General features: G+C 38.5%; 1 pseudogene; it reads right to left on the minus strand.

Moving 5' to 3' along the window:
* Positions 1-642: 642 nt before the first annotated feature.
* LOC132689886 (peptidyl-prolyl cis-trans isomerase A pseudogene) lies at positions 643-957 on the minus strand (annotated as a pseudogene).
* Positions 958-9,169: the final 8,212 nt, after the last annotated feature.

The following is a 9,169-nucleotide window of genomic DNA, read 5'->3' on the forward strand; positions in this document are numbered from 1 at the left end:
TGTATCACACTGATTGCCTTGTGAATATTGAATCACTGCTGCATCTCAAGAATAAATCCCACTTGATGGTGGTGATTGATTTTTTAAATGTATTATTGGGGGACATCTGAGTGGCTCAATCAGTTGAGCATCTGACTCTTGGTTTTGGCTTGGGTCATGATCTCACATTTCATGACTTCATGCCCCATATTGGGCTCTGTGCTGACAGTGCAAAACCTGCTTGGGATTCTCTCTCTCTCTCTCTCTCTCTCTCTCTCTCTCTCTCTCTCTCTTCTCCTCCATTGCTCATGTTCTCTCTCCCTCTCTCCCTCTCTCTCTCAAACTAAATAAACTTTAAAAATAAACAAGTTGTTGGAATCAGTATGCTCGTACTTTATTTAGAATTTTTTTTACCAATGTTTATCAGGGATATTGGCTTGTAGTTCTTTTTGCTGTTGTTGTTTTTTTGTTTTTATTCAATAATCATGAACTTAACTCTGCAATCCAGCTAGACTTGGAAGGGAATAAGGAAAATATGGAACCCATAGAACTGCAGTGAGAGCACAAAGATTATAGGATATTTCAAGCAGATGGGGACAAAAGGGTGCCCTCTTGAGGTACAGGAATGGTCTGGACGTTAAGATAAAACACAAGTCAAATTTATTAGATTTGTGCACAGTTAGCAATAGTTATCTTTTTGCTGGTCTTGCCATTCCTGGGCCCAAAGTGCTCCATGGCTTCCGCAATATTCATGCACTCTTTCACCTTGCCAAAGACCACATGCTTGCCATCCAACCACTAGGTCTTGGCAGTGCAGATGAAAAACCGGAAACCATTTGTGTTGGGTCCAGCATTTGCCATGGACAAGATGCCAGGACTTGTATGCTTCAGAATGAAATTCTTATCATCAGATTTCTCCCCATAGACGGACTTGCCAGCAATGCCATTATGGCACGTGAAGGTACCACCCAGGCACATAAATGCTGGAATAATCCTGTGAAAACAGGAACCTTTATAACCAATATTTTCTCCCCAGTGCTTACAGTACAAAAGTTTTCTGCTGTCTTTGGACTTTGTCTGCAAACAGCTCAAAGGAGACACGGCCCAAGTGCTCACTGTCTACAGCAATGTTGAAGAACAGTGAGGTTGACCATAGCTGGGAACCGCAGGTGGCTCCAGGGTGGCAGTGTCTGCAAGGCCTGTAGTTCTCTTTTCTAGTGGATTCTTTATCTGATTTTGATATGAGGCTAATGTGGCATCATAAAATGAATTTGGAAGTTTTCCTTCCTTTTCTATTATTTTGGAATAGTTCGAGAAGAAAGGTATTAACTCTTCTTTAAATGTTTGGTAGAATTCCCCCGTGAAGCCATCTGGCCCTGTACTTTTGTTTGTTGGGAGATGTTTTGATTACTGATTCAGTTTCTTTGCTGGTTATCAATCTGTTCAAGTTTTCTATTTCTTCCTGTTTCAATATTGGTCATTTATATGTTTCCAGGAATTCATCCATTTCTTCTAGATTGTCCAATTTGTTGGCATATAGTTTTTCATAATATTCCCTCACAATTGTTTGTATTTCTGTGGTGTTGGTTGTTATTTCTCTTCTCTCACTTGTGATTTTATTTATTTGGGTCCTTTCTCTTTTCCTTTTGATAAGTGTGGCTAAGGGTTTATCAACTATTAATTTTTTCAAAGAACCATCTCCTGATTTCATTGATCTGTTCTATTGGTTTTTTTGTTTGTTTGTTCTATATCATTTATTTTTGCTCTAATCTTTATTATTTCCTTCCTTCTGCTAGCTATAGGCTTCATTTGTTGTTCTTTTTTTTTTTTTTTTTTTTCTAGCTCCTTTGGGTGTAAGGTTAGGTTGTTTATATGAGATTTTTCTTGCTTCTTAAGGTAGGCCTGTATTGCTATTTACTTCTCTCTTTAGCTGCATCCCAAAGGAGTTAGACTGTGCTGTTTTCATTTTCATTTATTTCCATGTTTTTTTTTAAATTTCTTCTTTGATTTCCTGGTTGACCCATTCATTGTTTAGTAGCATGTTGTTTAACCTCCATGTCTTTGTGATCTTTCCAAATTTTTCTTCTTGCTGACTTCAAGTTTCACAGTGTTTTGGTATCTTTTTGTTTGTTGAGGCCTGATTGGTGACCTAGTATGTGATATATTTTGGAGAGTGTTCCATGTGCACCTGAAAAGAATGTGTATTCTGCTGTTTTAGGGTAGAATGTTCTCAATATATCTGTTAAGTCCATCTGGTCCAGTGTGTCATTGAATGTTATTGTTTATTGATTTTCTGTTTAGATGATCTGTCTGTCCATTGCTATAAGTGGGGTGTTAAACTCCCCTACTATTTATTATTGTATTATTATCAATTAGTTCCTTTATGTTTGTTCTAATTGTTTGTTTTATATTTGAGTGCCTTATTGTTGGGTGTATAAATATTTATAATTGTTAAATCTTCTTGTTTATTATCATCTCTTGTTACAGTCTTTGTTTTAAAGTCTAGTTCATCTGATATAAGTATTGCTACTCTGGCTTTCTTTTGACATCCATTTGCATGATTAATGTTTCTCCATTCCCTGACTTTCGATTTGCAGGTGTCTTTAGGTCTAAAATGAATCTCTTTTAGCAGCATATAAATGGCCCTTGGTTGGTTCTTTTTTTTATCTGTTCTGATACCATATGTCTTTGAATGTTTAGTCCATTTAGAATCAAAATAATTATTGATAAATATACATTTAGTGAATTTTATTACTTGTTTTGTCATTGTTTCTTGAGATTTTTCTCTGATCCTTTCTTGTCTTTCTCACTTTTGGTCTTTCCTTTCCACTCAGAATCCCCTTTAATATTTCTTGCAGAGTTGGTGTAGTGGTCACAAACTCCTTTAGTTTTTGTTTGTCTAGGAAACTATCTCTCCTTCTATTCTGAATGATAGCCTTGCTGGATAGAGTATTCTTGGCTAGAGATTTTTCTTATGCATATCATGCCACTCCCTTCTGACCTGCCAACTTTCTGTTGAGAAATCTACAGCTAGCATTATGGGTTCTCCCTTGTAAGTTAAGGAATTCTTTTGTCTTGCTGCTTTTGAGATTTTTTTCATTATCATTATATTTTGCAAATTTTATTACAATATCTTGACCATGGATGTTATAGGAGTTCTCTGTGCCTCCTGGATCTGGATGTCTGTTTCCTTTCCTACATTAGGGAAGTTTTTAACTAATAGTTAAATTTTTTTGCCTCTTTTTCTCTCTTCTTCTGGGACTCCTATAATAATCCTATAAATGTAATGTGACATTTGAATGTTAGTGACATTTGATGGAGTCACTAAGTTCCCTAAGTCTATTCTTGTGTTCCATAATTATTCTTTCTCTCTTTTGTTCAGTTTCATTATTTTCTATTATTTTGTCTTCTATGTTACTTTTTTTTTCCTTTGCTTCTTCCAGTCTGCTGTTCATTGCATCAAGCCTGTTTCCAATCTCAGTTATTGTATTCTTCATTTTTGACTGATTCTTTTTTAACTTTTATCTCTGTGGTAAGGGTCTCCCTGATGTCTTCTATTCTTTTCTTAAGTCCAGCAAGTATCCTTATGATTGTTGCTTTAAATTCTCCATCAGGCATGCCACTTATATCGGTTTTGCTTAGATCTCTGGCCATGGCCTTATCTTGTTCTTCCATTTGGGATGAATTCCTCTGTTTTGACATTTTGTCTAAGTCTCTGCCTTCTTCTCTGTGTTAGAAAATCCCATTGTGTTTCCTGCTCCTGAAGTAATGGCCTTTTGAAGAAGAGATTGTATAGTGTCCAGGGCCTGGCTCTTCCAGGATTGTCTCTGGTGTGTGCTCTGTGCATCCTGGTGTTGTGTTTTGGCTGCTCTGTCCCTCAGGTCAGTCTCCTTCAGGGGCTCTCTTTGCCTGCAATGGGCAGTGCTTGGTCTTTGGCCAGAATGTGGCAAGTTTTAACTAGGTGTGCTCTGGTTTGCTTGTTAAATGAGACCTGATACTACTTCAACTGAACTGAGGCTTTGCACAACTCTCTGGTTAGGAGATGTGGTTTGGGCAGCAGTTCCTGCTGCTCTTCTGGATGCCTTTTATTCTTTTTTTCTTATCTAATTGCTGTAGCTAGAACTTTATTTGTTCTTCTTTTTCTAGCTCCTTTAAATGTAAAGTTAAATTGTTTATTTGAGATTTTTCTTGTTCTTGAGGTGGGACCTTTATTGCTACAAAATTCCTTCTTACAACTGTTTTTGCTGCATCCCATACAGTTTGGAGTGTTGTGTTTTCATTTTCATTTGCCCCAAAGTACTTTTTATTTCCTGGTTGATTTCTTCATTGACTCATTGGTTGTTTGGAAGCATGTTGTTTGGTCTTCACATGTTGGTGTTATTTTCCACTTTTCTTCTTGTAGTTCATTTCTAGTTTCATGCACTGTGGTTGAAAAAGATGCTTGATATAATTTTAATCTTCTTAATTTACTCTTCTTAAATTTATTGACACTGTTTTGTTGCCTAATATGTGATTTATCCTGGAGAATGTCCCATGTGCACTTGAGAAGAATGTGTATTCTACTGTTCCTAGAAGGACTTTTCTCTGAGAGAGATTAAGTCTATTTGTTCTAATGTGTTGTTCAAGGTTAATGTTTCCTTATTAATCTTCTTTTTTTCTTATTTATTTATTTATTTATTTTATTAACCTGTTTTATTTTTTATTTTTTTTAATTTACATCCAAATTAGTTAGCATATAGTTCAACAATGATTTCAGGAGTAGATTCCTTAGTGCCCCTTACCCATTTAGCCCACTTAGCCCATCCCCCCTCCCACAACCCCAACCTTATTAATCTTCTGTCTGGATGATCCATCCATTGATGTTCTCTCTCAATCCATTGTACTCTTCTATCCATTGATGTTCTCAAGGTTAATGTTTCCTTATTAATCTTCTGTTTGGATGATCCATCCATTGATGTGAGTAGGGTTTTAAAGTTCCCTACTATTATCATATTGCTGTCAATTTCTCTCTTTTTGTCTGTTAATATTTGCTTATATATTTAGGTGCTCCTATTGTGGGCACATAAATATTTATAAGTGTTATCTCTTCTTGTGGTTTGATCCCTTTATCATTATATAATGCCATTCTTTGTCAATTATTACAGCCTTTGTCGAAAGTATATTTTGTCTGATATAATTATTGTTATCCCTACTTTCTTTTCCTTTCCATTCCCATCCCTCATTCCTTCTGTGTGTGTCTTTGGATCTGAAGTGAGTCTCTTATAGGCAGCATATTTTTTATCCATTTAGCCACCTTCTGTCTTTTGACTGGATTACATAACAACCTGTGTAATGTAGCAGTCTATTTTAAGTTGGTGGTCATTTAGGGGCACCTGGGTGGCTCCGTCAGTTGAGCATCCAACTTCGGCTCAGGCCATGATCTCATGGTTCACGAGTTTGAGCGCCGCATCAGGCTCTGTGCTGACAGCTCAGAGCCTGGAGCTGGCTTAGGATTCTGTGTTTCCTTCTCTCTCTGCGCCTGCCCCACTCATATTCTGTGTGTGTCTTTCTCTTTCTCAAAAATGAATATGAAAAAAAATGTTTAATTTTGTGGTCATTTATGTTCAAACACATTCCGAAAACACTACACTTTTAGTGTTTTGATGTCATAATTTACATGTTTTTATTTAATGTATTTCTTATCTAATTAATGTAGATGTATTGGCTTTTACTACTTTTGTCTCTTAACTCTCATACTAGTTTTATAAGTGTTGATCCACTACCTTTTCTATATGTTTGCCTCTACCAGTTAGAATTTTTTCTTTCATTTATTTTATTGTGTCCAGTTATGGCCTTTTCTTTTCCATTTAAAGAAATCCCTTTAATGTTTCTTGTAAAGCACATTTGGTGGTGATGAAATCCTTTAGCTTTTGTTTGTCTGAGAAACTTTCTATCTCCCTTTCAATTCTGAATGATAATCTTGCTGGGTAGAATTTCCTTGGTTATAAGTTTTTTTCCTTTAAGTACTTGGAATATATTGTCCCACTTTCTTCTACCTTGCAAAGTTTCTGCTAGAAAATCAGCTTCCCTTATACATAAGTTTCCCTTATATATAACTATTTGCTTTTCTTTTGCTGCTTTTAAGATTCTCTCTTCATCTTTACTTTCTGACATTTTAGTTGCAGTGTGTGTCTTGGTGTGGATCTCTGCATTCATCTTGTGTGGCAGTCTCTGTGATTCCTGGTAGTTGTCTTTAAACTATCCTCATTTTTAAAGATACTTTTTTCTTTTTGCTGTTCAGTTTTGGTGATTTGCACTACCCTGTCTTCCAGATCACTGATTTGTTCTTCTGCATCTTTTAATCTGCTGTTGATTCCCTCTAGTGTATTGTTTATTTCTGTTGTAGTCTTCAGCTCTGATTGATACTTTCTCATATTTTCTATCTTTGTTGAAGTTTTCACTATGTTTATTCTTCTCCTGAGTTTGGTAAGCATCTTTATGACCATTACTTTAAACTCTTTATCAGGTATATTGCTTATCTTCACTTCATTTAGTTTTTTTCTAAGATTTCATCTCGTTCTTTCATTTAGAACATATTCCTCTCTTTCTTCATTTTGCCTAACTTTGTGTGTTTGTTTCTGTGTATTAGGTAGTACAGCTAAGTATCCCAGTCTTGAAGGAATGGCCTTATATTAAAGATGTCCTGTGCGACCCGGAAGTACAATCCCTGGCCACCAGAGCCAGCTGCTCCAATTGTGTCGCCTTTGTAGTATGGCAGAGCCATAGGTGCTTTGGGTACACTGGTGGGGGGTATGGCTCCTGTCTCAGCTAACTATAAAGACCAGTTTTGACTGTTGCTGGTGTGCTGTGGGCAGAGTTATCATTCTGTCGATTGTGAGGCCCAGCCAACACACAGGGTTGTGTGATGCTTTCAGCAAGTCATACCCCAAGGCATTAGCAATTTAGAAGGAGATTCCAAAATGGCAGCCATCACTGCTGGGATCAGCAGAGCAGAATTACGTAGCAAAAATGGTTGCTGCCAGTTTCAATCCCCAGAGAGAGACCCAGCTGCCTCCTGCCTCCTGCCTTTCCAGCTGGTTCTCTCATTCATAAGTGGGTCTCCTTCACCTGTGATCTATGTACTTTTCCATCTGATGTTTTTGTGCTAGTTTCTAGGTCAAGTGAGTCTGCACACAAGCCCTTCAAAAGTGCATTTCCCTATAGTTCTATAGTTTTCCTTGAAGTATTCCCTGTTAGTTTTCAAAGATAGCTTTTTGCCAGATCATCTCTCTTGTGTAGAGTTAAGGTTTGGGGTGCCTGATCTGGAGCTCGAATATCTCACTCCTCAGGGAAAATTTCTGTACATTTGAGATCCCTCCTGACAGTGGAGTGCTGTACCTGGTGTGTAGTTTTTTTTCCTTAGCATAGCCACATCTCTGCCTCTTCTACCCATCTCAGTGCCATCCCTTGCTGGGAGGGTCTGTCCATCCAGGTTCTAGGTCGTCTTCAGAGGCAATTATTCTGAACGTAGGTGGAGATTTGTTGTGTCCATGGGAAGAGGTGAGATCAGGATCTTCCTAGTCTGCTATCTTGAAACCTCCCCTTATGTTTCATGTTTTAAGGAACTGTCAAACTGTTTTTTTCAAAAGGAGTTGCACTATTTTTCTGTTGTCTTTTTAATCCAATAATATTTATTTTAAAAGATTATCTTGAAAAGAAAAAAAAAGATTTTGTAACTGTATGGTGACAGATATTAACTAGACTTATTGTCTAGTTGTCTTGACTTATTGTCCATGCTGCCCTGCTGCCCTGGCACCCATGGCCTAGGAGCAAGGAGAATGCGACCTATGCTGCCTGCTGGCCACTGGCTGCCACCTTCACCCCTGCTGCGCTTGGCGCCACGCTACCCACCCTACCACCCCCTCCCCTGCCCTTGGAGCTGCTGGCATCTCAGCCACCTTCTGTATTTTTTTTTCTGACCTGAGATAATTCTTTTTATTTTGACCAAAGAGGTGAGTCAAGTAGGGACACCCAGCCTTCCACCAACAGCCACTTCTCCAAACAAGCTGCCTGTCCAGACACCTTGGTCCCAGGCCCAGCTAGTCCAGGGGCCCTCATGGGCAGCAGGAAGAGGAGAGAGGAGGACACAGCAACAGGGTCAGGGCCCCTATGGGGCACCCCTGGCCACCCCCGCCCTACCCCACCCACTCTGAGCCTCCAACAGCCAAGATTCAAGCAAAGCCAGGAGAGGGAGGCCTGGGGTGGGGGGGGGGGGGTTGGAATCTCTAAAATAACCCCACCCTGGAAACAAACCAAAGTGAGCCTAAGTTCTTCCTGGGAAGGAGTCCCAGCTCTCACTGGTGTATTTCTCTCAAAACAGCAGAGCCCTCAGCGGAGGTGAGGGCAGGGGGGGCAGGGACCACACTGAAGACTTGCCGTGGTGATCATTTAGCAATATATACATATACAATCATTATGTTGTATACTTGAAACTCATACAATGTTATATGTCAATTACCCCCTGATTTCTAAAAAGATTATTTTGGTTTTGAATTTATTTCTTTATGGTTTTTAAAAATATTTATTTATGTATTTGTTTAATAATCTCTACCCCCAGCGTGGGGCCAGAACTCATGACCCCAAGATCAAAAGTCGCATGTTCTACTGCCTGAGCCAGCCAGGTGCCCCTTCTTTGTGTTTTGTATGTAAAGTCATTTACATTTTTATAGTTTTATTGTTTCATTAAGCAGTATACCTCCACAAATAATATACTACAGTCTTAGCTCTTGACTGTTAACTTTGGCTTTTCTTGGCAAAACCAAACCAAAAACAGTAAAGTTTCTTTTGTCATATTAGGGTGAAAAATAAGTAAATTTTCCTCCTCTAATTTAGCTGATAATAATAAATTACATATATTTTTTAAGACTTAATTAAAACTTAAATGATTATAAATTTAGGAGCAGCTTAGCTGGGTGATTCTGGCATAGAATCTTTCATGAAGACGTTGTAGTCAAGTCGTCAGCTAGAACGCAGCCATCTGTAGCCTTGACCAGAGCTGCAGGTTATGCCTCCTGGAAGACTCACTCCCATAGTTGTCAACAGGCAGTCCCAGTTCCCTGCTTCATGGATCTATCCACAGGGATGTTTGAGTGTCCTCATGTCAGGGAATTTCCCCTCAGATCACATAGTCTAAGAGAGACAGCAAGGGTAA

The sequence above is a fragment of the Panthera onca genome, chromosome E2, assembly GCF_046562875.1.
Source record: "Panthera onca isolate mPanOnc1 chromosome E2, mPanOnc1 haplotype 2, whole genome shotgun sequence".
Taxonomy (NCBI): Eukaryota; Metazoa; Chordata; class Mammalia; order Carnivora; family Felidae; genus Panthera; species Panthera onca.